Source organism: Lepidochelys olivacea, assembly GCF_965140295.1.
Source record: "Lepidochelys olivacea isolate rLepOli2 genome assembly, chromosome: 22".
Lineage (NCBI taxonomy): Eukaryota > Metazoa > Chordata > Testudines > Cheloniidae > Lepidochelys > Lepidochelys olivacea.
Genome location: NC_140432.1, coordinates 18149871 through 18177639, shown reverse-complemented (window position 1 = coordinate 18177639; position 27769 = coordinate 18149871). Strand labels below are relative to the sequence as shown.

General features: G+C 52.0%; 1 long non-coding RNA gene and 1 pseudogene across 2 annotated transcripts; one reads left to right on the top strand and one right to left on the bottom strand.

The window, feature by feature from the left end:
- LOC311511338 (G protein-activated inward rectifier potassium channel 4-like) lies at nucleotides 1–22125 on the top strand (annotated as a pseudogene). Its single transcript, XR_014714608.1, has 7 exons — nucleotides 1–1802; nucleotides 2830–2938; nucleotides 5908–6152; nucleotides 8296–8389; nucleotides 15121–15382; nucleotides 16709–17952; nucleotides 21771–22125. The product of XR_014714608.1 is annotated as a G protein-activated inward rectifier potassium channel 4-like (transcript).
- On the bottom strand, nucleotides 20200–27546 carry LOC311511340. Its single transcript, XR_014709264.1, has 3 exons — nucleotides 27467–27546; nucleotides 25224–25321; nucleotides 20200–22345 (listed from the first exon to the last, which is right to left on the bottom strand). It is a non-coding gene; the product is annotated as an uncharacterized lncRNA (long non-coding RNA).
- Between the last annotated feature and the right edge of the window lie 223 nt (nucleotides 27547–27769).

Here is a 27769-nt window from a genome sequence, read left to right as displayed (position 1 = left end):
TCTAGAAGGGGAGACCACAATGTTGTGGATCCCCAGCCTTCCCTTCTTTCTCAGTGGGATCCCAGAAGGTTCTGTGAATTGCAACCACATCTTTGGACTTAAAGCCTAATGGCACGCCACATCCTCAGGAAATGCTTTGCAAGGATTGATCCTCATGACAACCCAGGGACTGGTCCATGTTGTTATCCCCATTTAAGGGTTAGAGCAACTGAGACACAGATTGGTGCAAATCTATTCCAGGAGTTGGTGGCAAAGCTGGGATTAGAACTGAGGGACTCCTGGATACAGGACATGTTTTGTTGCTGAAATAAAATACCCTGTTGTTTAAAAAATAAATGATGGAATACGTCATAGGGAAGGTCTTAAGTTTCTGTTTCCATTCAGTGCCCATCCATCCCTCTGTGCACAGACGTACAAAGGGAACACAATGTCCAGCTTTTAGAATTCTGTCTTTATTGGGGGATTAGTGACTCTAATTTCTCACTCACTCCTTTGTTATTGAGAAGGATATTCAGGGACAAGGCTGGTAAATTACTGCATCTCCCTCATTGTGGCGGTGGTGTTGGGGATACTGTGGTCTTCCAACTCCACTTGAAGGATTTAGTCTCAGATCATCTACAGCTTGAATTTACAAGTTGTGTCAGTGTTTCCTGTCTGGTTCCCCCTCCAGTACCTGTGTTTTTAGGTGTGGATGGTGAGAAGTTATCTCAGCACCGAAAATCCATTTGTGGCTGGACGTTAGCTACTGGAACTGAAGCTCCAAGTTTGGCTCCTATTTTGTGTTTGGCACACTGAAACCATTGGGCTGCTGCTTAGGACCTGCCCCTGTGAGGCACTGAGGGCCCTTTGCGGGTTGAAGAGCACGCAGCGTCTTGCAGGCTCAGGCCTTTGTGCTGCAGACATTCCAAAGGGAAACCTCTGCTAGTTTAGCTGCCATTTTGCATTGGATTTTCAAGGGCTCAGCAACCACCACTGGGGTCAGATTCTCAAAGGCACTCAGTCCCCAGCAGCGCCCAGTGTCTGAAGAGCTCAGCACCCAGTGCGCCGAGCTTCTTAGACAATCTGGCCACTTACATAGGAGCCTAAATGGGAGCTGAGTAGGGTGACCAGATGATCCAATTTTATAGGGACAGTCCTGATATTTGGGGCTTTTTCTTATATAGGTGCCTATTACCCCCACGCACACACACACACCCCTCCTGTCCTGATTTTTCACACTTACTAACTGGTCACTCTGGAGCTGAGCCCTTTTTGAAAGTCTAGTTCCAAGCGCTCTTGTCCTTCAGCGGGTACCGGTGGCTGCTATTTGGTAACATTGTCAGGTGAGTTTGGCATTGATACAAGCAGCTTGAAGGGGCCATGCCAACGGGGTGGGGGGGACTGATGCATCCCTTCCCAATCAAAGTCACTGTCCTCATACTCCAGATCCCTGTGCGGGAGCCACGGGAACCCCCACAGTAACAAACCCTGGGGCTGACAACTGCACCTCTCCGGCAAAGTATGGAGCACTTTACAAAAATGTGGGCATCAGGATGCGTTTGTTTAGTCTGAACCATTGCTAGCTTCATTCTTTGGGGTAACCATGTGTCCTAACCTCCTTGGGAGGGTTTCTTTCTTCTCGTTGTCTCTGTTTGTTCTCCATTGTCAGGGCCCCTGCTTTCCTGCTCCCTCGGCCAGGCTCCCACCAGGCTCTGCTGTTTAATGTGGGAGGAAAACTTGGAGCCTGTGGCTCGGCTCTTGGCCAGCGTGTGGCACTGTGTGCTGAGAAGCAGATCTTGCTTTCCAGCCCTGGATGCAGTGAGGTGAGGAGATGGCTCTGCAGCATGTAGCTTGTCATTCTGCCTGGCTTGTGAGGTGTGACCTGAATCCATAAACTGCAGCAACTTCCGGCTGTGCATAGTCATCCAATCTGAGCACTCGCTGGCGCTGAATCCCCTCTGCTCCCATGGGAGTCCAAGGCCAAACTACCATTGGTGTCAGTGGGAACCAGATCAGGCCGTCTTAGGGGAATGCAGCTCCTCCATGCACTGCAATCAGCAGTGGGGGAATCATTTCCTCCAGCCACTGCGGGAAATGGCTCTGGCAAGGGGGTTTCAAAGGAGCATAAAGGAGTTAGGCAGTCACCCCCTGGTGAATTTCAGCTGAAGGCAAACTCCCTTCAGCCCCTTAGGAAAGCTCAACCTTTGTCACTGTCAGGGTTCAAAAGGCCAGGCACAGCTGGGATTGGAGAGGGAGTACAGGTCTTTGCAGAGATTCTTCCCCCGGCTCATGGGCACATACACGGGGTCAGGAAGCACAGTGGCATGTGTTTGGGGGAGTAAAATCCCTGCAGGACTTCTCAGAGTCAGGCCAGGGTGATGCTGCCCAGCTGGGATGTCATTAAGTGCAACTGAGCTCAGTGAAGGTCAGAACCGCCTAAAGAATTGGTGGAAGGGGTGGAGGACCTGCTGCCGAGAAGCTCATGGACTGTGTTTGCTATTGAAGCATTTACGGCCCATGCAGGGAATGTGACCAGAGGCTGTGCTAGGGGTTAGTTTACTGGTGTTCTTTAGACTGTACAAACCAAACCTGAAACCCCAGAGAGGGGGCTACTTAACAGGGGTCCCCGGGGGATCTTTCCCTCTGGCTGCACAGGCTATGGCTCTTCCCCAACCTCAACCTCTATTAATGGCAAAATGCTCCAATCCTGTCCCTTTGGAGTGTCTTGGGGAGCAGGTGTTGCTGCCAACACCTGCAGCCTGTTTTCCCCAAGGGCTCTGGGCACAGTCAGGATTCTCAGAAGCACCATGAGGGCTGTTCACAAAGTCTCTTGTATTCTTTGCATGACAGGTCAAGGGCACCAGAACAATGAAGTTCCCGAGCAAATCCTCCATACCGATGCATTGGGCAATGTCTTCTGCTCCTCTTGTGAGAACATTGGCAGAGAGATCGGCTCCAGGTGTGTCTTCCCCCGGCCATGGGGAGAGGTAAAGGGGACTGGCCCGGTGCACGTACCCCAGTGATGTGGAAGGTGCCATTGAACATGCATGGAGCATGAGAAACCTGTTTCTCTTCATTTTTCAGTCCCTGCTGCCTGTCGCTTCATTTGCAGCATTGACATTTTGGCTCCGTGCCCCCTCTTTGTCTCTCACCCCCCCACCCCACCCCACGCCTGCAGAGAGGGGCTGGTTCAGCCTCTTGGGGCTGCACTGTTGCTGAAAAATGAAGAGAAGCAGGCTTCTCATACTCCAGGAGTCTTCCGTGGCACCTCACTTGTCACTGGGGTACACCTCCTCCGCAGTGCACGTAAACCCCACCGCCCTTCTGAGCTCAGGGGGAGCCCTGGGTCACTGGGACCCAGGGAGAAGAGGGGAATTGTTGGCCAGGGCAATGAAACCCACCCATCCCTATCTCCCTCCTCCAAAAGGCACCTCCAGCGTTCACCTGGGACAGCTGTAAGGGACCTGGCCTGGTGTTCCCTGGGGATGGCACTGCACACCCATGGCCCTCTTTAGCTCCTTGCTGCACTGTCATCGTTGGGTCTGTGCCCAATTTGTGGCGCGTGACTTGGGATCTCACTAATCCCGAGGGGAGGAAATTCTGCATTCTCTTCTGGCACAGGGCCTTGGGGCCTGGCAGCCGTTTGGTTAGAGCAAGTGTCCTAAGGGCCAGAATGGGTGTGGGGGAGCGGTTCGTCCTGATCTCTGCGCGGGACTCCCACTGCTCTTTGTCGGGGTATGTCGAAGGGGGGGCCAACCCCCACATTGTCACCGAGCTACATCCGAGAGCAACCTGGGAGTCACTCTCTGTCGCTGACATCACAGCGTGGGTGGCTCCAGGGCTGCTGGAAGGGGGCGGACCAGAAGACCGAATCCCTCGGCACCCGGGGACAGTTCCAGCACCGCCCCCTCTTCCCTCCGCTGCCCTTGCTAAAGGGACCTATCCCTAACCCAAAGGCACCCCCTGGTGTGAGACCAGTCTCCCAGGCCCCTTCTCTCCTTGGGGCTTCCAGCCATGCCACGGTGTCTGGGATGTGGGCATCTGCTCTTTGGAACCCGATTTCACTTCACACAGGCTGCTGAGCAGCCAGCAGACAGCGGTGGCGACTTCCAGTCACTACTGACCTGGGACGAATTTGACATACTGAACATTGAATCCAGCTGATACATCCCAGGCCCAATCCCTTGAGGCAGAACACTTGGGATTGTCACTTACTAGTAAACATGTTACCTAGGACTGTGTTGTTTATTTCCATGGCCTCCTTCATCCCCACGATCCCAAAATGCATGCAGGACTCCGCACTGTTGTTTGGGAGGGTAGGTTTAAACATACTAGCAAGGTATTAACCGGGGGGGAGGGGGGGGGAATTGTATTGGTTTCCAAACTGACCTGTAAATTAAGAATGAATTTGATGTCTTCAGACATCATTTACCTGAACTCTGACTGCAAGTTACTAACTTGTACTGTATTAAGTACTAAACTGTACTGTATTAATAACCCTCGAGCCGTTTAAGACACTGGCTAAGCAGTTATTTATAATGGGGATGCTACCTGTGCTATTTTTAACCTTCCCTCTGTAGGGAACTAGGTTTAAATGTAGCATGTGGCTGCTTTTAACAGCCCCAGTAGCTTACATGGCACTGAGGCGGTATTGATAGGCTGCAAGCTGTTAGTTACCATTACCAGACAACACAACACAGTGTTGTTAGATCCTGAATCGTTAGCAGAGCTGCTGGACAGGCCTATGCTACGTAACCACATGGTTGAATGAAACACTCACAAAATGTCAGTTCTTCGTTTATGGACCTGATGAGAGCTGGCATTGTGGGGGGAATGAGGGGTTGTGTTTCCTAGCGACAGCTGACCCCTACCACCCAAAGACAGAGAGGGAATAGTCCGAGATGGGTGGCATCATGAATGCTAGAGCAGGGAAAAGTCCCCCTTGCAGAACTCCTTATCAGAGCAGGGAATGGTCTTCTAGTTCTTGCCCAGCGGGCCCGGGCCAGGGCCAGGGCCCTGCTCTCATTATGCGTTTGGTTAGACCACGTACTGGCACAGCCATTTCCCCACTACCCGCCTCTGACTGCGGCTTCTTACACTCACTTGCTGCATCTTGTTTTTAACTGAACTGTGAGCTCTTTGGGGCAGGGACCGTGTCCTCCTCTGGCGCATCCGCACACCTGCAGAGCAGCCAGCACCACGGAGGTGCCCATCCTGGCTGGGGCTTCTGGGTGCTAGACAGTACATAGAGCTCCCTTCAGGGAACGCAAGAGCGGCATTGGAGAATCCCAGAGCAGGAAGGGGCTGAGCCTATAAACCATTCTCCAGGGTGGGTGACTGGGGCCACCTGTCATGCTGTGACCCTGTTTGAGCCCCTATTAGAAACCGAAGAACAGCTCTTTCCCCACCTCTCCTTGTCCCAGTCCTTTCCCCTTTCTTGCACCGTCCAGCATCACAGGCAGGAGCGCACGAAGCTCTGCAGTCCTGCTGGGAGTTGGGTGTTATCTCACAGTTCACAGATGGGGAAACGAGGGGTAGATTCTTTCCAAGGGTTTGTGCAGCATCTACCACTGTGGGGTCCTGATCCAGGACTGGGGCTAGTAGGTGCTACCACAGTACAAACAATAAATAATTATTAACGTCTCAGAAGTAGAACCGAGAAGTCCTGTCTCCCAGTGCTTCAGCTATCTGTCAGTACGGTGCTGGGAAGGGCAGGGCTCGTGTCCTTGGGCGGGGGGTTAGCGAACATTTTGTTCAATACCCTTCAGTGTGTTGCACGCACTGGATCAGAAGCCCTGGGAGATTAACCCTGCACACTCCAGCTCTCCCAGGCATGTCTCCTCCTTGCCCAAGCCTTCCTGATTAAATCATCTTGAGGTAATTTTGCGTGTCATTGAGACAGATTAACTGGTGACCTTCTTCTCCCAGAGCGGGATTGGAAGCTGACACTGAGCTCTCGTACCCTGCACACTGCGAGAGGATTTGCATCCAGAACTGATGGGAAGATGCGTGGAGGCAGATGGGATTCCAAACCGTAGGCTGGCCCCAGCCCAGGGACGAGGTTCCGGATTGTGTCGGGAAGGTCGGTGGGAGAGTCGGCTGGAAGAAGAGGGGTTGCATGCCTTGAGCCCACCATTTCCTGCCCTGGCAGGGCACTCAGCTGGAAAGATGAGGTAGGTGCATTGCTTCCCAGGAAGTCTGCAGGCTGTGGGCTCTGAGCTGCTATTGCATGGTTACCGTAGGGGTCCTCTTGGCTAACACCAATCTGGAGGGATTTGTCCCAATGGGAAGGTGCCAGGACGAATGACTGAGCCAACCTCTGTTGGGAAACCTCAAGCAGGTCTATAACATGAGTCTGTTCTGCAATGGGAGTCTGGGGAAGGGAGCTGAACAAAGCATTTGGGGTGCTAGGTGTAGGCCAGAGGAAGATGATGCATGGAAGTGGGGTCTGCTAGGCAAGACAGAGTGGTTTGCATGGCCCTGTGCAGCAGGGATGTTGTTAAGTAGATGGCGTCACTCTGGGAGACACTTACACAAAAGGCTTGTCAGGTGCCAGGCTCTCCCATGTCAGTCAGTCTGGCCTCTCGGCAGCGCGGGATCATGTGCTGGAGGGAATGTGCATTGTCTTGAATTGATGCGCAGCTAGATTGAACTGCAGCTGGGTGCTGCCTGGAGGGAGATTAGAGGCAGGGTCATTTATCTGAACCCCACTCCTGCAATCTGGGGCCCAAACTGCCCTCCCCCAAAACCACATTGAGGAGCAAAACAAAAAAATCCCCCATTTGTCCATTTCCACCTGTAGCACCGTGTCCCTTTACTGTCTGAGTGACCAGTGAGTGCCTGGCTTCCATGGGGTGCAGTGCGGGGCCGCCTCCGCTATAATCCCAGATGATTCTCTGCCAGGCGGAGGCTGTAGGACCCAGCTCGTAGTCAGCATTGATTTAAGATATGCTGTTGAAGCTCAAGGGCTGGCTTTGTGAGCTCTGAAATACTCCGCAGGCTGGTGAACTTGGCTTGGTCCCAAGCAACTTGTAGCTCACCACTTAGTTTAGTATATAGTGGGCAAGACCAAGGGCTGAACAGAGCCTGCTGCTTCTGTCCTGCCAGGACAGGTGGATACTGGGCAATTGCATTAGTGGCAGTAGTTAGAACCTGGGTGCAATTCCCAGGCACTTCTCTAAATAGCAGCTTAAAGTACAGACTAAGTTCATGTGGCAACAGTTTCTTACAAAGTTTGAAATTTTGTATCTCATGTCCCACGTTACATGTTGGCTAGAATCCTTCCCCAAATATACATTTGGGCCCAGTTCATCCACATTGGAATGACAGAACGTGGCTGGAGGGAAAACAACCCCAGCTCCCTACCAACATTGGGTTTCCAGCAGTGGGGTGACTCCGACCCTTGGAAGAATTTTAAATAGCAACTCAAAGTAAATCTGCCCCTAGCTGGGATAGAAATGTACAAGGGCTATCAATTCTCATGCTTCAGGGCATAAACTGATCAGCATCTTAGAGGAAAGATGGCCCAATTGGGAGGGTGCTAGCTTGGGACTCAGCAGATCCATGTTCAATTGTCTGCCCTGCCACAGACTTCCTGTGTGATATTAGGCAAGTCACTTAGCCTCTCTCTGCCTCAGTTTCCCATCTGTAAAATGAGGGTGATAGCACTTCCCTACCGCACAAAGGTGTTGTGATATATTAATGATTGTGATGTATCCAGATCTTGATGGGGGCTAGATATTTACTTTAGACAGACAGCACCTGGGAACAGGAATGCATTTCTCCCTGGAGTTTGCTGGTACTGACCACTGTTGGAGACAAGACAGAGCTAGATGGGCCATTTTCTGGTTTGGAACGCCTCGCTAAATTACTGTATGTAGAACCCAACAGCACTCTAGCCAAGCAACAGTGGGGAAGGACTTTCATGAGTAGCCAGGAGCCAGGCTAATCGTGTGGAGAGGAGACCGGCTGGATGCCCTAGGTGCTCTGCCAGACGATGACAGTAGCTGTTTAAAGTGTGGCGGGCATTTTCCAAATCCCAAAGAAGACCCACTTCCTGCCCCAAAGCGTGTACAGTCTAAAGAAAATGACCAGTGACAGCAGCCCTGTCTGCCCAGTGCTTTGCTGGAGTGTCCTTGGCTTTGAAGGTGGCTGGGGGGCTCTGTCTCCTTTCAGGGACCCCATGAATAAGCTAGCAAGTCCCTGAACACTTGGTAACTCAGACCTACACAGAGCTCTGTCTCAGCTTGGAAGCTTGTCTCTTTCACTAACAGAAGTTGGTCCAGTAAAAAATACGAGCTGCCTTTTCTCTCCAAGATCCTGGGACCAACACGGCTACAACCACACCGCAAAGAGCTGGAGGGGACATTCGAACAGCCAGATGTCCAGCTGCTGTGTATGCGAGTCTGAGGTCTGTCCCTTTTCACTTTGCAAGTCCTAAAGGGCCCATCCAGTTCCAGTTCCCCTTTTTGTCTGAAGCTGATCACGATGGTAACTGGTTTGGGGAACTGTAGAGAAACCAGCTAATGCTGGGGGTACAGCAGAGCCCCTCTCCCCCATGAGCACGGCTTGGTGTTTTGCTGCCTCACTTTCCAGGGCGGATTTCCAGGAACTTGGCATTTGGTAATATCTGCCTTCCTGGGATTAAACCTGCCACAGCTGAGCTGACTGTGGAAGAGAGGAGCTCAAAGCTGATTGGTGCTGAGTGGGACGGGTTTCCCTTCCCCCTCCCACAGCCTTTTAGATTTGAAGCACAAAGCTGAGATGACAATTCTCAGCAAGGAGATGTCTGGGGAAGGGTGTTGGGACTCCACCATGCCTTCTCAAGTGTAAGCAGGGGATGGTGAATCTTGTGAATATTACTTTACAGCCAGGAGTGACTGATGGGGTGGGAAAACTGAACTGAGATCTCTCTTCATTCAGTGAGTGGGGCAAAGAGCAAGTCCCAGAAGAGGCTAGCACATCCAGGCTCCCAGGGGCTTGACCAAGGGAAAGCCACTCCCAACCCAGTCCAGTTCTTAAATGCTAGCTGGTAAATGTTCAGAGACTGAGGTGCTGTTTGGAGCTGTCCCTGGGCCTGCCCAGGCTTGGGGTGACAGAAGAAGGAAGCTAGGTGCTGCTGAGGTCTCCCTTTGCCACAGCAAAGGACGCAACAGTCCGTGAGTCAAGCCAGTTGTTCGCCAGTGCTGCCTGGATGCTGCCAGAGTGGGAGGGCAGATGCCTGTGTCTTCACCGTGAGGTGTCCCTGCCCATCTGGCATTGCCAACACGGGATGTTTCTCCCCTCACACCGCTTTGCTGTTTGGAGATGCCTGCCACATAAACCTCCCGGTAGGCAGAAGTTTCTCCTGATCCCCCCCTCAGCCCTTTTGCTGCCTTTGGCCTTTTCTTAACCCACTGCCTCTTGCTCCTGTGCCTGTGACTCTCAGGAGATCTGCACAACTCTGCCACAGACTGCCTGTGGGACCTCGGACAAGTCACTTAGCCTCTCTGTGCCTCAGTTCCCTATCCGAACTATGCAGATAATAGCCCTGTGCAACTTCACAGGGGCCTTGGGAGGATGAATGCATTAATGATTGCAAGGAGCTCAGGCCCTACATGGAAATGGGACCATTGCAGGCCCTAGACAGACAGGTAGTTATGGTCTCCATGTTCTCTGCCCTCTGGCTTGGTTTGAATTTCCTTGTGGGCTCACTGGTTCTCTGGCAGGCAGAACAGAGTAGGAGTCTCTGCTCCAGACAGGGCTAAGCTACCATGCCAATGAGTCTGTCCCCTGACCTGCAACCTCCACTGCCAGGCACAGCTTCCTGCCACTAGTGTTTGGGCCAGGGGCTCTCGCAAAGCATTCCCCCTCAGCCTGGGACAAACCCACGTCCTCTGAGAGGAGCTCAGTCCATTCAAACAGGAGGAGCCAGCACCACTCAGCAAAGGGATTGATAGTCAGGATCCTTTTTGCTGGATGTTTATATCTTTGCTCTGGGAAAACACCTGAGCCTAAAGACTGTGTGGTCCAGGAAGGAGAGCAGGCGACTGCCATCGTAGTGAGATTGTCACTTCTTCCACCGCCAGGGAATTTCTTATTAAACCCCGGACATGCGGTGCGAACTGAGAGTCATTCCAGCTTAGTCCTGCCCGGCAGGGGTGATCCCATCAGAGGCAGGGAAATCACCTTGCCCATGGGCCCCCTCCTGCCCAGTGTGGAGACCCAAGGTTATGATGGCCCCTGGCTCTCTGAGTGGGTAGACACCAGGAGCTCTGTGAGATCAGTCCCTAGTAGGTAACACATCAGTGTGAATCAGGAGACCCACACCAACCAGTGTTTAATGGCCTCAGTAATGGGGTTTATCTGGGAGGTTAAACTGGGTTTAGCCTGATGCTCAGAACTCTGTTGGGGACGTGGTAGACTCCCTCAAGGGAGGCAACACGGGTCTGTCTAGTTCAGAGCATCTACTGTGTTCTACAGGTCATTGACCTAGTTGTGTGCACAAATGAAATTTAAAACTAGTAACAGTTTGAGCTGTAGTCTCCTTCTGCATGTTAGAGCTGGATGGGCGGTATCGCTTGGGGCTTGTCTGGATGAACAGTTAATGCTCCGCAAGCTGGGTGTCATTATGCAGTGCTGCTGCGCACTGTCTGTGTGGACCCTGCTGCCACGCACTCACAGTCCCCGAGTGTGCATTGACCTGTTCGGTGGCAGGGTTCCTATGAACTGCGAGCACGCAACAGGTCAGTGCACTGTAGATTTACACCCTATCTTGCCATGCACTGACCGTTCGTCCAGACAAGCCCTTGGATTACAGCAGCACCTCAAAGCGCTGACGAACCAGGTGTTATACAAAACAGATTGCCAGGGATAGTCCCTGGTCTAAAGAGCTTACTGTCTAAATAGACTAAAGGAGGCAGGGGAAACAGAGGCACAGAGTGGTGAAGTGATTGGTCCAAGATCACACAGACGGTCAGTGGCAGGATCAGAGGTGAGGTCTCCTGACTCCCAGTCCAGTGCTCTGTCCACTAGGCCATGCTGCCTTCTCGGACAGCCCTAGAGGCTGAATTTTCTACAAGAAAATTACCTCCTTGGCAGTGCAGGCTGTTGCCACTCTGACCCCTAGAGCGTGAACTTTCCAAGTGATGTGTGCGCCACGCTTGCACATGTCTGTTCTCAGCTGGCCACTGCAGCCTGGAAGAGGGGAATAGTTAAGGCCGATAATTATTTCTGAGGTAAACTACCCATCCCAAAGCCTGAGAGACTGTTCCTCCCACCCACGTCCAGAGATGGGCAAACAGTGAGAGAGAAAGGACTCTCGGATATTTGTTGGCCATGTCTTTCACATCAGTACCTTGCTTATTAAACCATGCTCCTCACCGTTTTACCTGCACCCAGCCCTGTCTAGCTTGGTTTGCGTGTCCGTGCCCATCACTGCAGGATAGGAGTGCTCTGCTTTTGGGGCCTGTGCCTACGAACATCAGGTGAATTAGTTTACTACTAGAACCAAAACAGGGCAAACTGTGGGCCAAACTACGCATTGCCAGACTCTGACCGCTCTCCACCTCCCACAGACCTGAGAGCAGCTCCTGGGGAAGGCCAGCTTGCCTTGGTGGGACGCAGAAAGCACCCAGGGAGACAGTTGTCTCCTGCTTTGATAGCTTGGGCAATGCTGTTATGTCACATAACTGGCATTGCACTGGAGCCCCCCAGCCTCTCACCCCAAACTCTGTGTCCCAGCTCTGCCTTAAATTCATTATCTTAACACACTTTGCTGGCACAAGGTTTCAAAGCCAGACCCAAACTCCCAGAGCCACCTTGGGGCCAGACTCTCATGTCTGTTCTTCGGTGCTTTTGAACTGAGGCTTCCCTGGCAGCATTGCTGATGGATGGAGCCCTGAAGAGCTAACAATGGGGGATTTACGGCTCCTGGGGAGGTGGTTGGTCCTGGCCCTTGCTAAATGTCTGCCAGGCACAGTTTGGGGGCTTCCAGCAGAGTTCTCTTCACAGCCCTACCCCTAATCCTGCAGACCTGGCAGTGAGGAGGGGAGGGGGGATGTCAGAAACCAGGAGGATTGGGAGAGACTTGAAAAACCAATATGCTTGACAATTAGCAAATGTTTCAAGTACGGTTTGGAAACACCCTATAGATAGAGTTCTGCTGGGTCCATGGTGGCGTTACTATTAAGTGCTAAGTGTTTTTATTACTAATAGTAATAACTATCCCTATTTTATGATTTGTACTAAGGTAACAAATAGAGGCCCTAATCATGGATGGGATCCCCACTGTATAGGGCAAGTCAATTAGTCTTTCTGTACCTCAGTTTCCTATGGTTAAAATGGGGATAATAGCATTTCTCTACCTCGCAGAGGTGTGGTATCTCTTTGCCTCACACAGGAAAGGTTTCAGAGTAACAGAGCTGGGACACAGAGTTTGGGGTGAGAGGCTGGGGGGCTCCAGTGCAATGCCAGTTATGTGACATAACAGCATTGCCTCACACAGGAAAGGTTGTGAAGATACTACGGGAATGGCTGCCATACGTGAACCATAGACAGATAGAGAACCACTGTGCTAGGGCCCATGTTAGGTAGATCTGGATTTAAAATAGTTCTACCCAGTGGATCTAACAAACGTGCGTCTGTAGATGGCAGGCTTCTAGAGCCATTGTGACCTGCCCGCTGTGACATTCGTCTTGCTCTCCTTGGTGCTGTTTGTGTTTCTAAGTAGCAGTTTGGGCTGCGTCCAGCTTCCCTTCCTATGAAAACCTCTGTTAAAATAAACACAACTTTGGGGAGTGAGCGAAACGTGATCTCAAGACAAAGCGCTGTGTCTCCATTGACGTCACTAACGCTGGCAAAGGATTTAGAGATCTGTCAATGAAACCCTTCTTTTTTTAACCTATGGCTTTGGGCAAATAGTGGGGCTGTCATTAGTGAATGGCCTGTCCCTTTTTTCCCCCTCTACTGAAGCAATCATGCAGAACAACAAGTTCAGGGGATTGATTTGCTGGGGATTTATGTCTTGCTTTGTTAATCCACCTCCAAGCCCCACGTTGTGTGTGTGTGTGTGTCCCACCCCAGATTGTGTCTGAATCTTGTGCAAGGTGCTGCTTCTGTGCTAATGAAAAGTCTGCAGTTCATCTGGGACTTGGCTTACTCCCTCAGAGTTCAGGACAGATGCTCTGGGTTATTAATGCTGGGCGGCAGCACGAGGGGTGAACTACTGGTGAATTTCAGTGGGGCCCTTTAGCTCTGCAGCCTTAGCACACATACAGAGGAAGGTGAGGGGGAAGCGTCAGGGCTCCCCAGTCATAGAGACTGGACCCAAACACTGGTGGTGGGATAAGGCCCAGGGTAACATTTGCAAAAGGATCTAAGGGACTGAGGCACTTAAATCCCATTTTCAAAAGAGATTTGGGCACCTGTGTCGACGCTGCGCAAAAAAAACCAAACCCCACAGCAACAAGTTTCAGAACCCGGGTCAACTGACTCAGACTTGCGGGGCTCGCGTTAGGGGGCTAAACATATCTGTGTACACGCTCCCACTTGGGCTGGAGCTCGGGCTTTGAGTCCTCCTGCCCTTGCTGGCTTTCAGCGCCTGGGGGCAGGCCCAAGCGCGAACGCCTGCACTGTTATTTTTAGTCCTGGAGCCTGGGCTCTGAGACGTGCTGTCGCATTTTGTTGTTGTGTTTTTTGCAGTGTAGATGTCCCCTAGAAGCCTGAGGCCTGGCCTACACCTAAAACTGGGCTCGACGTTGCTCAGGGCTGTGAAAAACGTCATGTGGCCTGTGTGGCGGAGTGAGATCGACCAACCCCCCGGCAGACTCAGCTAGGTCAATGGCAGAATTCTTTTGTCAGCCTCGCTGCTGCCTCACAGGGGGGTGGATTCACGACAGTGACGGGAAGCCCCTTCCATGGCTGTTGCACATATTTACACCCCGGGGATGTCGATGCAGGTGTGCCCCTGGAGCACTGGTAGCCTAGATGTACCAGGAGTCCGTCTGAAAGTCACTGGCCGTAGGCTTCTAAGCGCCTGTCTCTTTTGAAAATGAGACTTGGGCTCCTCAGTCTCTGAGGAGCTGCTCCCCTTGTCTGTCTTGGGAGGAGGTTGCCCTGCTGTAGTTACATCAGTGCTAGCCTCCCGTGTGGCAAGCTCCACGTGAAGTGTCTCCACTCGGGTTTTGCACTGGTATAGCAGTGTAGTTACACTGGTGCAGACTTCCTTGGCTAGACGAGCCCTGAGATTGGCTATCCCTGGTTCCCTTAGAGAGGAAGGAGTTAGGGCATTTGCCTGGAGACCTGGATTCCCATCCCTGTTCTGCCACAGCCTGCTTGTGTGACCTTGGGCACGTCACTTAGTCTCTCTGTGCCTATTTTGCTGAAAGGGGTGAAGGCTGCCTACCATCTGAAAATCAGGCCCCTCTAAGGGGGCTCAGCGTATCCATGCTTCTGTCTCTTTTAGTGATTATCGGGAGATATTCAGCAATCTCCAAATCATGTTGGAGGCTACAAGGGACTGTGGTCTAGCAGTTGGAACAAGTGACGGACTCAGAAGACATGGATTCATGTCCTAGCTCTGCCACACACTCCCTGTGTGACCTTGAGCAAGTCACTTATTCTCTCTGGGCCTCAGTTCCACATCTGCAAAATGGGGATAATGATCCTTCCCTCTCTTGCAGGGGGGCAATGCAAGGAGAAACCCACTGATATCTGTGAGGCACTTCGATATTTCAGTGACAAGGGCAACACAAGCAGCTAGCTAGAGACAGACAGATCAACTGAACTTCCCCCCCAGCTCAGGAATGTTGGGTTCAGACACTATGCAGCCTCTGCAAGTTCAGGGGCTTCTCTGGAGTCGGTCTGTCTGTCTGAGAGCAGGCTATCTCATGGGACCGAGGACAGCCTTTGTCATATCCCCTCAGTGCACCCAGCTCCGGTCAGCGGGACATGGGTGTGTCTGCAGCACTAAGCCATGCTCAGAGGTGAGCACCTGGGCTCTACCAAGCCAGGCTGGCTCCCCTCTATGCTGAATCTGAATGGGGTGCATGTACGACTCTGGAATGAGGACCCCAACCTCACTGACAGTGAGCTGGCTTTTGGTACTGAACTTGCCCATTCGCTGGTTAAAATAACCCCCATCTCTGTGTTCTCACACGGCAGGATTCCCCACTGGCGAAGGTGCAAAGCCCAACACTGAAGGTCAGCCATGGTGCTGCCCATCGCCAGCAGCAGCATGGAGCTGCAGCAGGACAACGGGCTCTGTGTCCACAACAGCATCAGTGGTTGCTGGCTGAAGTACGAGGAGCCTCGGAGCTGGAGGAACTCCATCCCTCCTGTGCAGACTCCCACCGCTAAGCACATGCTTGCCTACCTGCCTCGGCCCCCGATGGACACCAGCAGATATGGCGCCTTCCCTCAGAAGGTAAGGTTGCTCCCATCATTAAAGGACACATCGAGGCTGGGCACCTCCGTTTGACATGTAGCCCTGCCTGATGCAAGCGACGAAGAAATCCTGCCCCACCCCATTGCCCACAACAATCCTGCTGAGTCCTGATCACTCTTCTACCCATGTAGCTAGGAAGGTAGACAATGGGACAGCCCAGACCAGTTGGGGACAATGTTCTTCCCAGCTCCTTTATCTGAACGGTTCTTGACACAGCTGAGGGGTGTGTTAGCTCCAATCATGGGTGATTCCATTCTGCCTCGCTTGCTTTACCCCCAACCTCCAGCCCATTGCAGTGGATTCTTCTTCTGCACTTCCTGTCCTGTGCTTCTCGGCAGCTGGAAAACAGCCACATGTTGCTCCCAAGCGGGGGGCTCCATTTCAGTTAACGTAACTTCCCAGCTCTTAAATCTGTCTAATGTAGCTATCTAATGTATAGTACCCATTAATGTGGCATATGCTACCCTGAACATATATATATTGGCTAAGACGGGGTGGCCAACCTGGGGCTCCGGAGCCACACGCGGCTCTTCAGAAGTTAACACGCGGCTCCTTGTCTAGGCACCGACTCTGGGGCTGGAGCTACAGGGGCCAACTTCCCAACGTGCTGGGGGGTGCGCACTGCTCAGGCCCTGCCCCCACTCCACTCCACCCCCCCCTTGCCATGCCCTCGCTCCTCCCCCACCCCGCCCAGAGCCTCCTGCACGCCATGAAACGGGTGATCGGGAGGTGTGGGGAGGGAGCGGGAGGTGCTGATCGGCGGGGCTGCCAGTGGGCAGGAGGGGCTGGGAGCTGATGGGGGGCTGCTGACGTATTACTATGGCTCTTTGGCAATGTCCAGTGATAAATTCTGGCTCCTTCTCAGGCTCAGGCTGGCCAGCCCAGGCTAAGAGGTATCTAAGTGTTGTACAAGTATTCAAAATGCAGCTGCAATGAGTTTGCTCGACATAGCGAAATTCTTGCAGTTTTCCCTCCTTCCTTCTTTACCTCTTGCTTCCTACTTCCCATCCCTCTAGTCTCCTCAGTAATTGGTTGTTCCTGCACCGATGCTGCTACTGGGCTGGGAAAGGCTTTATCACAGAGATGAGGCTTTTATTTAACTCTGTCATGGCAAGGGCTGGGGACTGAATCTGGTATCAGTATTAATAATTGTGTGTGTTAAGGTAGCACCTAGTTGCCCAGCTGTGATTGGGGCCCTATTGTGCTGTACCATAGACATGAAGTGCTTAAGGTTTAAATAGACCAGACAAAGGATGGGAGGGAAAACAGGTGCATTTCTCTTGATTGGTTCTTTTCCTCTTGCAGCCTGAAATGATGGTCATCCCAATGGGCCTATCAGAAGATAGCCAGCAGCAAACAGACCCTGCGGCTGAAAAGAAAAATGCCCTGATGTCAAACTTTGTCTCCCGCTCCTGTGGCTCAAACATCCCCGATGACAGATCAGTCCTTCAGAGGAGACTCAGCATGGTGGAGCAGAGCAGCACAGGGGCAGTGGTACCCGTGAAGCACCGGCCCAGCGTCTCCATCAACACTGAAGATCTGCCCAAGTACCACCAGGCATCGCACAATGATCCCCTGCCTCCGCTCCGGGACATCAATACCTGGTGGTACCCACGACATGCCCTCAGTGTGCCCAACATCCCCAACTCAGCACGGAAAAATACACCCACCCGGAGCATTGTCTCCATGACGCCCTCAGAACCGGCGTGGCGAGCTCGTCGACGACGATCGGCAGTTCAGCTCCTCCAACAAGCAGCAGCGGCAGCGCTGTGTGACCAAAATGGGCAAGTGCCAGGTGACTCTGGGCCGCTTCCAGGAAAAGAAGAGGTTCCTGTCAGACATTTTCACCACCATTGTGGACCTCAAGTACCGCAGGTTCCTCTTTGTCTTCATGATGTGCTACATCGTCACCTGGGTGATCTTTGGCATCATCTTCTTCTTTGATGCCTGGATCAGGGACGACATCAACCACATAGGAGACCCGGAGTGGAAGCCTTGCATCGAGAATGTGGACAATTTCATATCTGCCTTACTTTTCTCCGTGGAAAGTCAAAGGACCATTGGTTATGGCTCCCGGATTGTGATGGCCAATTGCACTGAGGGCGTCATTTTGCTGATGGCCCAGTCCATCGTTGGGTCCATGATAGATGCCCTCATGGTGGGATGCATGTTCGTCAAGATCTCCAGGCTCAAGAAGCGTGCCCAGACCTTAATATTCAGCAAGAAGTGTGTTGTCTCCCACCGGGATGAGAAACTCTGCCTGATGTTCCGCATTGGGGACCTCCGGGACAGCCACATGGTGGATGCAAAAATAAGGGCCAAACTGATCAAATCCAGACAAACCAAGGAAGGGGCGTTCATCCCCTTGGAACAGTCGGAGCTGAACCTGGGCTATGACACAGGGGAGGACAGGCTCTTCTTGGTGGAGCCACAGATCATCTGCCATGTCATCAATGACCATAGCCCCTTCTGGGAAATGACAGCAGAGTTGTTGAAGAGGGAGCAGTTTGAGATCATCATGATCCTGGAGGGCATCGTGGAAGCCTCAGGTGGGAGCTCCGAGGAGGGTAGGCAGACCCCAGGTGGGTTTGGGAAGGTGTTATCCTTCCCTAGCTCAGGGGCTGCTCCATACTACTAGACCCAGGGCATTGTGTTCGGGTTTCCTTCCTTTCGCAAACTATCAGGAGTCAGGGTACAGTACTGGCAGGACACTCAGTTCTAATACTCCCTCCCTGTGTGTCCTCAGGCAAGTCTGACTCGCTCCCCCATTGGGACAATGAGCCTTCCTTGCTGGGTTGAGGGGGGGTGATGTCAGTAGGGTCTGTAAAGTGCTTTGAAGATGGAAAGCTGGGAGGTGATAAGTATTATTCACCCGTTGCTCTGATCCAGGGCAGCGGGACATTGATGTCTTGCTCAGAGAGACAGCTGGTGGGGCAGGGGGCTAGAGGACCTGACAGTGTGATCTGCTACAACAGGAGGTGCCATATCAGTCTAAATGGCCCAGTCACCTAACCTAGTTCAAAAGATTAGATCCCACACTCGTTGGTCTCTTCATCTGTTGTACTGAGGTGGAGGGTGGAGTACCAGCCTAGATGGTCTGTCCCCCTGCTGCAGTGAGGTGGGATGCTGCATGACATGAACTTGGCTTTGTTATCTCAATCCCTGTGTTCCCCTAAACGGTTACTTAACACAGTGAGCTGACTCAGGGATTTTGTTTGTTTGAAAGACGTCCAAAACCAACCACCCAGGCAGCCGTTGTCACCAACTGCTTCTCCCGCCTACACAGGGCGGGTGGGCAGACTTGGATCCTACACGTTCCACAGAGCCTTGGCACCATCCCAGGGGAGAAGGAAAAGAGTAGTTGGGATCCAGCCTGCCCTGAAGAGAGATGCTGCAGCTCTAGGTGGTACTGCAGGAAATGCCCATTCCCCTGCTAGGTGGCGCTGGGCAAAAACCAGATATTTTGGTTCACTGGCAGTTTTGAAAAGCTGAAACAAATCATTTCAGGTCAGACCAAAAATTAACATTTAAAAAATTTTCAATGATTCAAAAAGTTAAAAAATCATTTCAGGTCAAACAAAATGTTTCATTTGACTCACAAGTAAATGTCTGTTTGATTTTGAGCATTTTTAAATGTTTGAATTTTTTTTAACAAAAATAAATACAGAGCAACAGTTTGGTTTGAAATTTCCTTTAAAATGAAAAACTGTGAAATGTTTCATTTTGAAAATGTCAAAACCAAACGTTTTGATTTTTTCCCCTTGAATGCTTTTTTGGGGTTATTTTCAGAACGAACAATTTGGCGAAACGGGTGCGAATCCACACAACATTTGTTTCACCAAATCAACCTTTTTTTCCCACTGAAAAAAACATTTCGGTCAAAAAATTTCATGCAGCCCTACTGCTACACAGTTTTAGCAAGAAAACGGCCTCCGTTGCCACTACCTGTACAGCTGCAGTCAAGTTCAGCAGCCTGTCAGGTAACCCTGCTCTGAGCCCCACTTACTGTGTTGGCTCCCAGTTGGCTGCTGGCGCAACATCCCTCAGCCCTGACTGGGAAGCACTGGGAGGGATGAGAAGGGAGTTCACAATCCATGGCCCAGCTAACCCGTGGCATCTTTTCAGGATTCCGGCAGAATTAGCCAGAACATGCTCATCAGCCAGGTGGCTATGGGGACCAGTACTGAACCTTTCCCCTGGAGGTCACTGGCATGACTGGGGCACAGGTGGGTAGTGAGGAGTGACCAAAGGTCGTTGCCATCGAAGGGTTGCTGGGAAGCCATGAGGTGACCCAGGGGTGGAGCAGTCCATTTATCAGTGGAGAGAGAGTTTCATTGCAGAAACCATCACTGCAGCTGGTACTGATTGACCACCTTGCTAACAGTCTCAGCAAAAATGCTGTGGACTGAATGGGCCCTTCTCCCCGTTTAATGAGAGGTCCCTCCAGCTCGGGCCTGTAGCCCAGTGTTGAGCTGACGTGGAGGAAGCCTGCTGTGGATTCCCAAAGGACCCAGAGGGGTGAGTCTGGCCCTTTTCACTAGCATGATATTCACTTAAATATGGTGGGAAACTGTTGGAGGGAGAAAATATCCTCCTAACTCTCATGATTTTGTGGGGGAGGGGTGGAAAGACCATTCTTAAAGCCCCAGACTGGAATCATAAGATAACATGAGAATCTCAGCTTTTGTTTGTATAAATACTCACTTTTTAGCCCTCACGGTTGTGGAGAAAAGCTTGAATTTGTGCACCCTAGAGATTCCAAACCCAGAAGACAACTTGAACAAACCAGAAATTGGTTATTTTTAAAAATCTCTTTATTTTTAAGCCCATCTCATGTTCTTTTTTCTTTTCGGGAAGGGGGGGGCACGGTGAGGGAAGAAGGGGCTGACTTGTGATTTTTGAATGCTTGGGGTTGGTGACATTGGAACTGTGTTAATTACAGGTGTGTGGATGGATGATTTGATGTTATGGTGCCCAGCTACTTGATATGAATTTTTCATGTCAATGTTTTAAGCTGCTTCTTCCCCCATCCCATTTAAAAACCCTTTCTTTTTGTTGTTGTTCTTTATCAGTTCTCCACCTCTTCTCTCTCTCCCATACAAACATGCACGCACTTCTCATGGAGCACACACCCTTTCTCAATCTAACTCTGCCACCCTGCTCCCTTGCTGTTCTATTCTTCATCACTTCCAAATAGATTGTCAACTGATTTGGGCTCCCTCTGCTGGTCTTTAGCTCTTGGGCTTTCCTAGAGTCAAAAATGGTGATTTAAAAACACGAGCTGCCAGTTCCCATCTAGTGTTCAAACTTGTTCATGATAGGGATGGGGCGGCAGAGGGACCTGGGTGTCTCCTCCCCCAGAGGGAAAGTTAGGGAAAACTTGCTGCCTTTTAAAGCAGTCTGGCCCATTCTAAAGGCAAAAATATTAGAGATTCACAAGCATTGTTTTGAGGCCCAGGGACAAATCTTCTCTAGCAGGGACAATAGAACCATTTGCAAAACTATTCCCTTGCTACCTCTATCAGGGCAAGGAAATCACCCCTTGCAATCTGGTGACACAATATTGATCAGGCGTTCCCAAAAGCCCTTCCCAGTGTGTAACTGATCTAGTCCCTGCCAGTACATGATTGTTCCCTACAGTCTATCCTCCAGATAGAGTTCTTTCTAGCCTAGTTTCATAGCGAAGCATTGGGGAGACAAACATGTATATGAAGAACTAAATAGCTACTGTCAGTCTACATGAGTCTGACAGCAATCCTAGGACAGGTCAAGTCAAACTTCGGGCTGAGAAGAGAGCCCCGCTGGCCTAGAATCACAGACACAGCAGACATATTTGGTTCCATCTAGTTCATAGCCCGGGGAGCCAGCACAGGATTGGTTTCTTCTTGTATATTTATCTGTATATTGTCCAGTTTAGTTCAAATGTCCTGGTTTTGGTGCACAGATTAGCACTGTCTGCTCCTGTATAATACGGGTCTATATCTGGCCCCCACAGCTGTGCTTGTCTGAACCTAAATATCCATTTCACATGCCTCAATAACTGCGCAAATACCCATTCAGCACAGGAGACTTACCCTCAGAGGCTGAACAGGCACAGGGGAATTGCCAGGTTGTTCAGACCCACTATATGAGTCCCATATCCTATGTCCAACACTCATCAGTACCAGCTGGCTCAGAGGAAGGTACAAGAAACCATGCAGCTATGGGATAACCTGTCCTCAGGCAAAGTTTCCTCCTGACCCCATTAGTCAGCAGTTGTCTTCTGCCCATGAAGCATGAGGGATTATATATCCATTCTGTGTCCCTTTTTGCAATACAACCTGCCCAATTAACGTTCCTGTCTGCATATGCTTCTTTCTCACTGCAGGAATGACATGTCAAGCCCGGAACTCTTACACAGAGGACGAGATCCTTTGGGGATACCGGTTCGAGCCCTGCATGACCCTGCAGAAAGGAGCCTTTCGAGTAGACATGTGAGGTGCAGACCCCAGGAGCTAGCGCCAAGGAGATGTAGGAACTGAAGGAGATGGAACATCAGGACCAATCCACCCTGAGCTTGTACTGGGACCACCTGCTTCTCAGCTGAGCTGAATGATGTCCAGCAGGATGAGGGTCCCCATGAGGAAACCCTGGCCAGGCTGGGCATCCCCAACATCAGAGGAGGAAACAAGTGCTGCGTTCCAGAACCAGATGAGTGTCTGAGCTCCTCCAACACAGAGTGACGGGAGACACCCCCGTGCAGCCACTCGCCTGCCCCAAGGAAGAGTGCCGCTGCTTTGCGGCCTGAGATGTCCCTGGTGCAAGTGGGGGGAGGGGCAGGGGGAAATGTGCACTGCTGTTCTCCGGCCAGCCTGAATGTGCATTGAAGTCTTCACCAGTGAGCTCTGTGGTGGAGCCATTGTGCTCTCTCTCTCTCCAATATGGGCAGTTGATGCTACCTTCCTACGGAGGAAGCAGTGGGGTTAGAGACTCCTGTAGCTCCCTATTGGAGGCTGGGGTAAGGTACCAGGGAAATGTGGAACAAGGGCTTGGGTCACACAGCCAGGAAGCTCATCAGCCATTGACTGTTATGGTGGAGGAAATGTCACCTTCTCTGTGAGTATAAGGTGATGCCGCAGGCTAGGTTATAAGCAGCAGGGATCTAACTTGAGACCTCTAGATCTAAAAGCAGGAGCCTCTACCACCTTGCTAAATGACCAGCTCTGCTAGCTCACAGGCTGTAGCAGACAGCCCTACTGTGTAGGTCACAGGACAAGAATTAATAATCCCACCTTCAGTCATCCCAGGGAGTGCTGCTTGGAGGGGGGGCAGGGAACCCCTCTCCATAGTCTCAGATTCCCATTGGGCCCACATCAGTCACTCGAGGGTTTATGCAGCCCTTTTGGTTGAACACGTTCTCCTGCCACATCCTTCATGTACTGTAGGTACCTGGAGCTGGTGCTTCCCCCAGACGCAGCTCAGGCACTCACGTGGAAGCGTCTCACACTGACAGTGCCATATGGAACTCTCTCTCTGTACGGTGTATCCCTCACCCTGCATCTTCTGACCCGCTGTCCCTAACCTGTAAACACATCCTGCCTCTCAAGGTCTAGCTGCAGCAAAGTGGAATTATTTTTGCAATGTCTTTTGTAATAAAGTCATGGAAAAACAAAAAATTCAGCAGGTGATTAAAATCTCATAGACGCCCAGAGAGTAGTGTTTTCTGGGTGTGTTGGTACTGTGCATGTGTGTTTGCAGACGCAGAGGGTGTCTGCTCAGTCAGCTGAGAATGGGAACAGGAGCCTTCTACCCCTTGGGATATTGTTTCAGATCTGAGCCCAGGTCCTTAAAAGTATTAGGCAGCTAACTCCCACTGAAATTAAGGGAGTTAGGTGTGTAAATATCTTGGAGGATCTGGCCCTTGATCTCTCACTCCCATGTTTAAGGGTAAGCAGGCTGAGGCAAAGACCGAGCATGCCTGCAGGGCTTTGTTGCGGGGGAGAGAAGCCCTTCTGTTGCTGCTGTGCATGGTTCAGCATTCTAGGAATAACCAGAAACTGTTAGGCCCCAGCACTACAAGCTGACACCTTTTGCCAGCATTGCAAATTTGCTTGTGTGCAACCTCACTTCCCAAACTCAAAGATCCATTGGAAGCATCTTCTAGCATTTCCCTCCATCTATTCATAGCAACAGGATTTTCCCCTCCCAGTAATTAAAAAGGAGCAAATTCATCTGTATTGCTCCTTCTATCTGCCACCAGCCTCTGCAAGGCCTTGATCTTATATGATCAATGGGAATGAGGTTATATTTTTCATAGTGTTTAACAACCACCAGGCAAAATGTATAAAGCCAGCACTGAAGGCCATCAGATGCCAACTTTGTCTGCAAGAAACTCACAATTTCTTTGTATCTAGGCCTGTAGACTGTTCTTCAGTTGGGGGTGATCATAATGCTAAAATATAGGGATGAGAGATTATCTCCTACCAGTTATTTAATGAAAGTTCAGAGGAGAGACTATAGATACCTGCTGATAAAATTTTATGTGAGAAAGATGGCTGACTGCAGCATTAAGACTAGTGATTTCCCTCTCCAAACTGTTGGGGAAGGCAAAGCAGCTGGGCTTGCCTGCTACTGCTTGCACTGTCTGAGATACTTGGCATCTCTGCACACTCAGTCTGGTAAATGCAGCAGGGTCACAGGCAGCTGTCCAGATTAACTCAATGCATCCATTGCAAAAGCAGAAATGCAGGGGAGGGAAACTGACAGCTGTTCTCATGAGAGTTCCCTGCAGTTGCATAACAGAGAATGGAAAGTGGGTTAAGTCTGTTTTCCTTTGCTGCTATTTCATAAAATGAGAGATTGCTAAGGGTATTATCTCAGTCATATGTTCCTTGTGATTAGCCCAAATATTATGCAATCAGCCAAAAAGAACCCTGTTTACCACTCACTGATCCCAGGTTTACTTTGAGCTGTTTAGTATTTAATTGTACTGAAGTCTGCAGAAAAAGAATTGCCACTCTGAGATACAACTACAATCTGTGAAGAGTCTAGCCAGTGGTCAGCTGTATCTCTTTAGTTAATTCCCCAGTTATCTCCCACTCCACCTGAAAAATATACTCCTACCAGCTGCATATTATTGCTTTGCTGATAGAACTGTAGGGGGGAAGCAGATAAAATGCAGGTTAAAGACTTTGTAGGTCTCACTACTTTTGAAAGACCAGGTCCTTTTGCATCCAGGTTTAGAAGGGCTCATTATTACTGAAAGCAACACCTCCACTGTAGTTATGGGACAAGAAGAAGAAAGGAACCAATTAACTGGTTGATAGATTATCTCCTGTTTTGTGTGTGAGCAGATGAGGACAGCAGCAGGTTATAATGCAATCTTTTCTTCAGGAGACATGCTAGCAGTCCTGCTCTACCTCCCAGAGAGAAGTTAATCTGGAGAAGGGTGAATGTTAGCTGTATTTCTACCCTTTACAATAAGCGTGCAGGGCCTAATCTCCCTTACAGTATGTTCTGCAGAGAGGACCAGTGCTAGCAGTTCATAGACCATAGCTCCAAGTGGTCATAGATTTGGATTACTTAGGTGCAGGCCTCTTGCAGCTTGCCACCCTGAATCCTAATTGAGCCAACTTTGGGCATCTTTCTCTGCAGCTGTGTTGATAAGCACAGGGCAGGTAGACATTTGAGTTTAGAGGTTAGCAGTGTAGTTTCCTCAGATGCTGGTGGCTTTGTGCAAGCAGAAAAGAAAGAGCACAGTACAGGCTTAGCCACCTACAAGAAAAACAGTCTGCTCTGCCCCAGAAATACACATTCATTTATGCAGCACCCAACCCCTTACCTTGTGGATGTTTGTGTTGCAGCAAGGGTAGGGGACAAACCATACAAGGTTTCTGCTCTGAAGAGCAGACAATTTTAGGTAAGTCAGGAACACCAGAGCTGGTGGAAGAGGGAGAACAGTTAGTGATTACCCTAGAAGATCGCTTTGTTAGAGGGCTCTGCAGCTGGGTAGATATTTGCAGTAGATCTGATTTCTACTACCAAACAGAGGTAGTTCAACCCTGAGGCTTCCAACTCCTGCAGCCTCTTAACTAGGTGTAAGTAAGTCTGACTCTTTTGGGAAGGTCCATTTACTGGAGCCAGCAGCCACCCATCATCCTGATGGCCTTGCAAGCCCAAGCTCTGTGCTCAAAATCTTCTACTACTTACAAGTCCCTCAAGCTACACTGCTCTGGAGTCCCATCAGCCCATGGCTCAGTTCTCAGCTCTCCCTGCGAGAGGCTGAGGTCAAACAGCATGTAAAGGTTACCTGCAGAGAATCTTGCATCCTTCACTTTTAGGGTACACAAATAGCCTCAAACATTTAGCTCTAGAGCAGCAATACTCAGACCAAAGTAGTTCAGGAGCCAAATTAACAATCATTACCAAAAAGCCCCAGAAGTGTGTATTAATTGTTTCATTTACTATAGTTTCATATTTAAACAGTATGACATGGGAAATCTTTAGTTTTTCTATGTTCACAGCAACATCGATGGCTTTGTGCAAATATAGGGAAAGCACCCTGAGTGGTTAATTAAATCAGTGTTTTAATATGTGCTGCAAAGAGCTGCAAGAGACAAATTAAAGAGCTACTTGTAGCTTCCAAGCTGCAGTCGGAGTATCACTGCTCTAGAGTTTGATGTCTCAGAACATGGCGTCCCTGACAGTTGCTGGAGAACCAGGGGGATGGTGTTCTCAGGGAGGTTAGCCAAGCCAGCTGTGAGGGATTTTAAATCAAGCTTCAAAACCTCCAACTCAGAACCTCATAAGCAAGGGGGGAACCACCACACTGTAGCTGGTTGGAAGTTTTGCTACAAGCTTTTCTCTCCCCCCCTCCCAAAAAAGAAAAATCCAACACTTGTGATTAAAAGTGGAAGCTTTTACTGGAAAACCAAAGACCCTTGAAAACCATTTATTCCCCCTGGTTTCTGCTTTTTCTAAAAAGAGTGAGAAATTGACAAGTAAAGTTGGTCTGGAAGGTCACACAGTAAGTCAGATACATTTCCCAACCAGATCTCCCAGGAGAGCCAGCCCCCTCCACACCGGAGGACAGCGGAGTGCGGGTGTCTGATGCAAAGCCTGAGCAACCTTGCAGCAGGTAAGGGCAGGTGCAAAGTGCTTCCCCTTCACCGGCCGCTTTTCAGAAGCCGCCAAAGGGCTCTTCCCCCTTTGCAGCTGCCGCCTCCCCAGCAGGCACCAGCCCAGACCCCTGCCCGAGCCGCCGGCCCCCCCAGCCCCCAGCCCCGGGCCGGCCCCCCCAGCCCCCAGCCCCGGGCCGGCCCCCCCAGCCCCCAGCCCCGGGCCGGCCCCCCCAGCCCCCAGCCCCGGGCCGGCCCCCCCAGCCCCCAGCCCCGGGCCGGCCCCCCCAGCCCCCAGCCCCGGGCCGGCCCCCCCAGCCCCCAGCCCCGGGCCGGCCCCCCCAGCCCCCAGCCCCGGGCCGGCCCCCCCAGCCCCCAGCCGCGGCGGCCCCCCCAGCCCCCAGCCGCGGCGGCCCCCCCAGCCCCCAGCCGCGGCGGCCCCCCCAGCCCCCAGCCCAGGGCCGGCCCCCCCAGCCCAGGGCCGGCCCCCCCAGCCCCCAGCCGCGGCGGCCCCCCCAGCCCAGGGCCGGCCCCCCCAGCCCCCAGCCGCGGCGGCCCCCCCAGCCCAGGGCCGGCCCCCCCAGCCCCCAGCCGCGGCGGCCCCCCCAGCCCAGGGCCGGCCCCCCCAGCCCCCAGCCGCGGCGGCCCCCCCAGCCCAGGGCCGGCCCCCCAGCCCCCAGCCGCGGCGGCCCCCCCAGCCCAGGGCCGGCCCCCCAGCCCCCAGCCGCGGCGGCCCCCCAGCCCCCAGCCGCGGCGGCCCCCCAGCCCAGGGCCGGCCCCCCAGCCCCCAGCCGCGGCGGCCCCCTGCCCAGCCGCCGCGCCCCCACCCCCGCCGCGCCCCCAGCCCAGCTCCCCTGGCCGAACCCCCCCGGACCAGGTCCTGCTCCCGAGCCGCCGCCTCTGGGCTGCTCCCGCGTTCGAGCCACATCTGGCCCGCGGCACCGCCTCCCCGCCCGCCCGCCCTTACCGCCTGCTCTGCGCGGCCCAGCGGCAGCTCCGGCCCCGCTGGGGAGGCGGCTCCTCCCGGCCGAGGGGCGCCGGGCTCGGGTCTCCCGGTTTATATTCCCCGCCCCGCGGCAGCGGCCCAATCAGACGGGAGGGCTCGTTCCCTCGCTCGGCGGCTGCGGACCAATAGAAAGAGGGGGGGAAAGAGCGAAACGTTCTGAATCGGTGCGTCCCACGCCGGAGCTCGTAGGCCCGCTCTGCGTGGTGCACTCTGGGAGTTGTAGTCCCGCCCGGGCCGCCTCAGAGACATTCATGGGTATTGGAG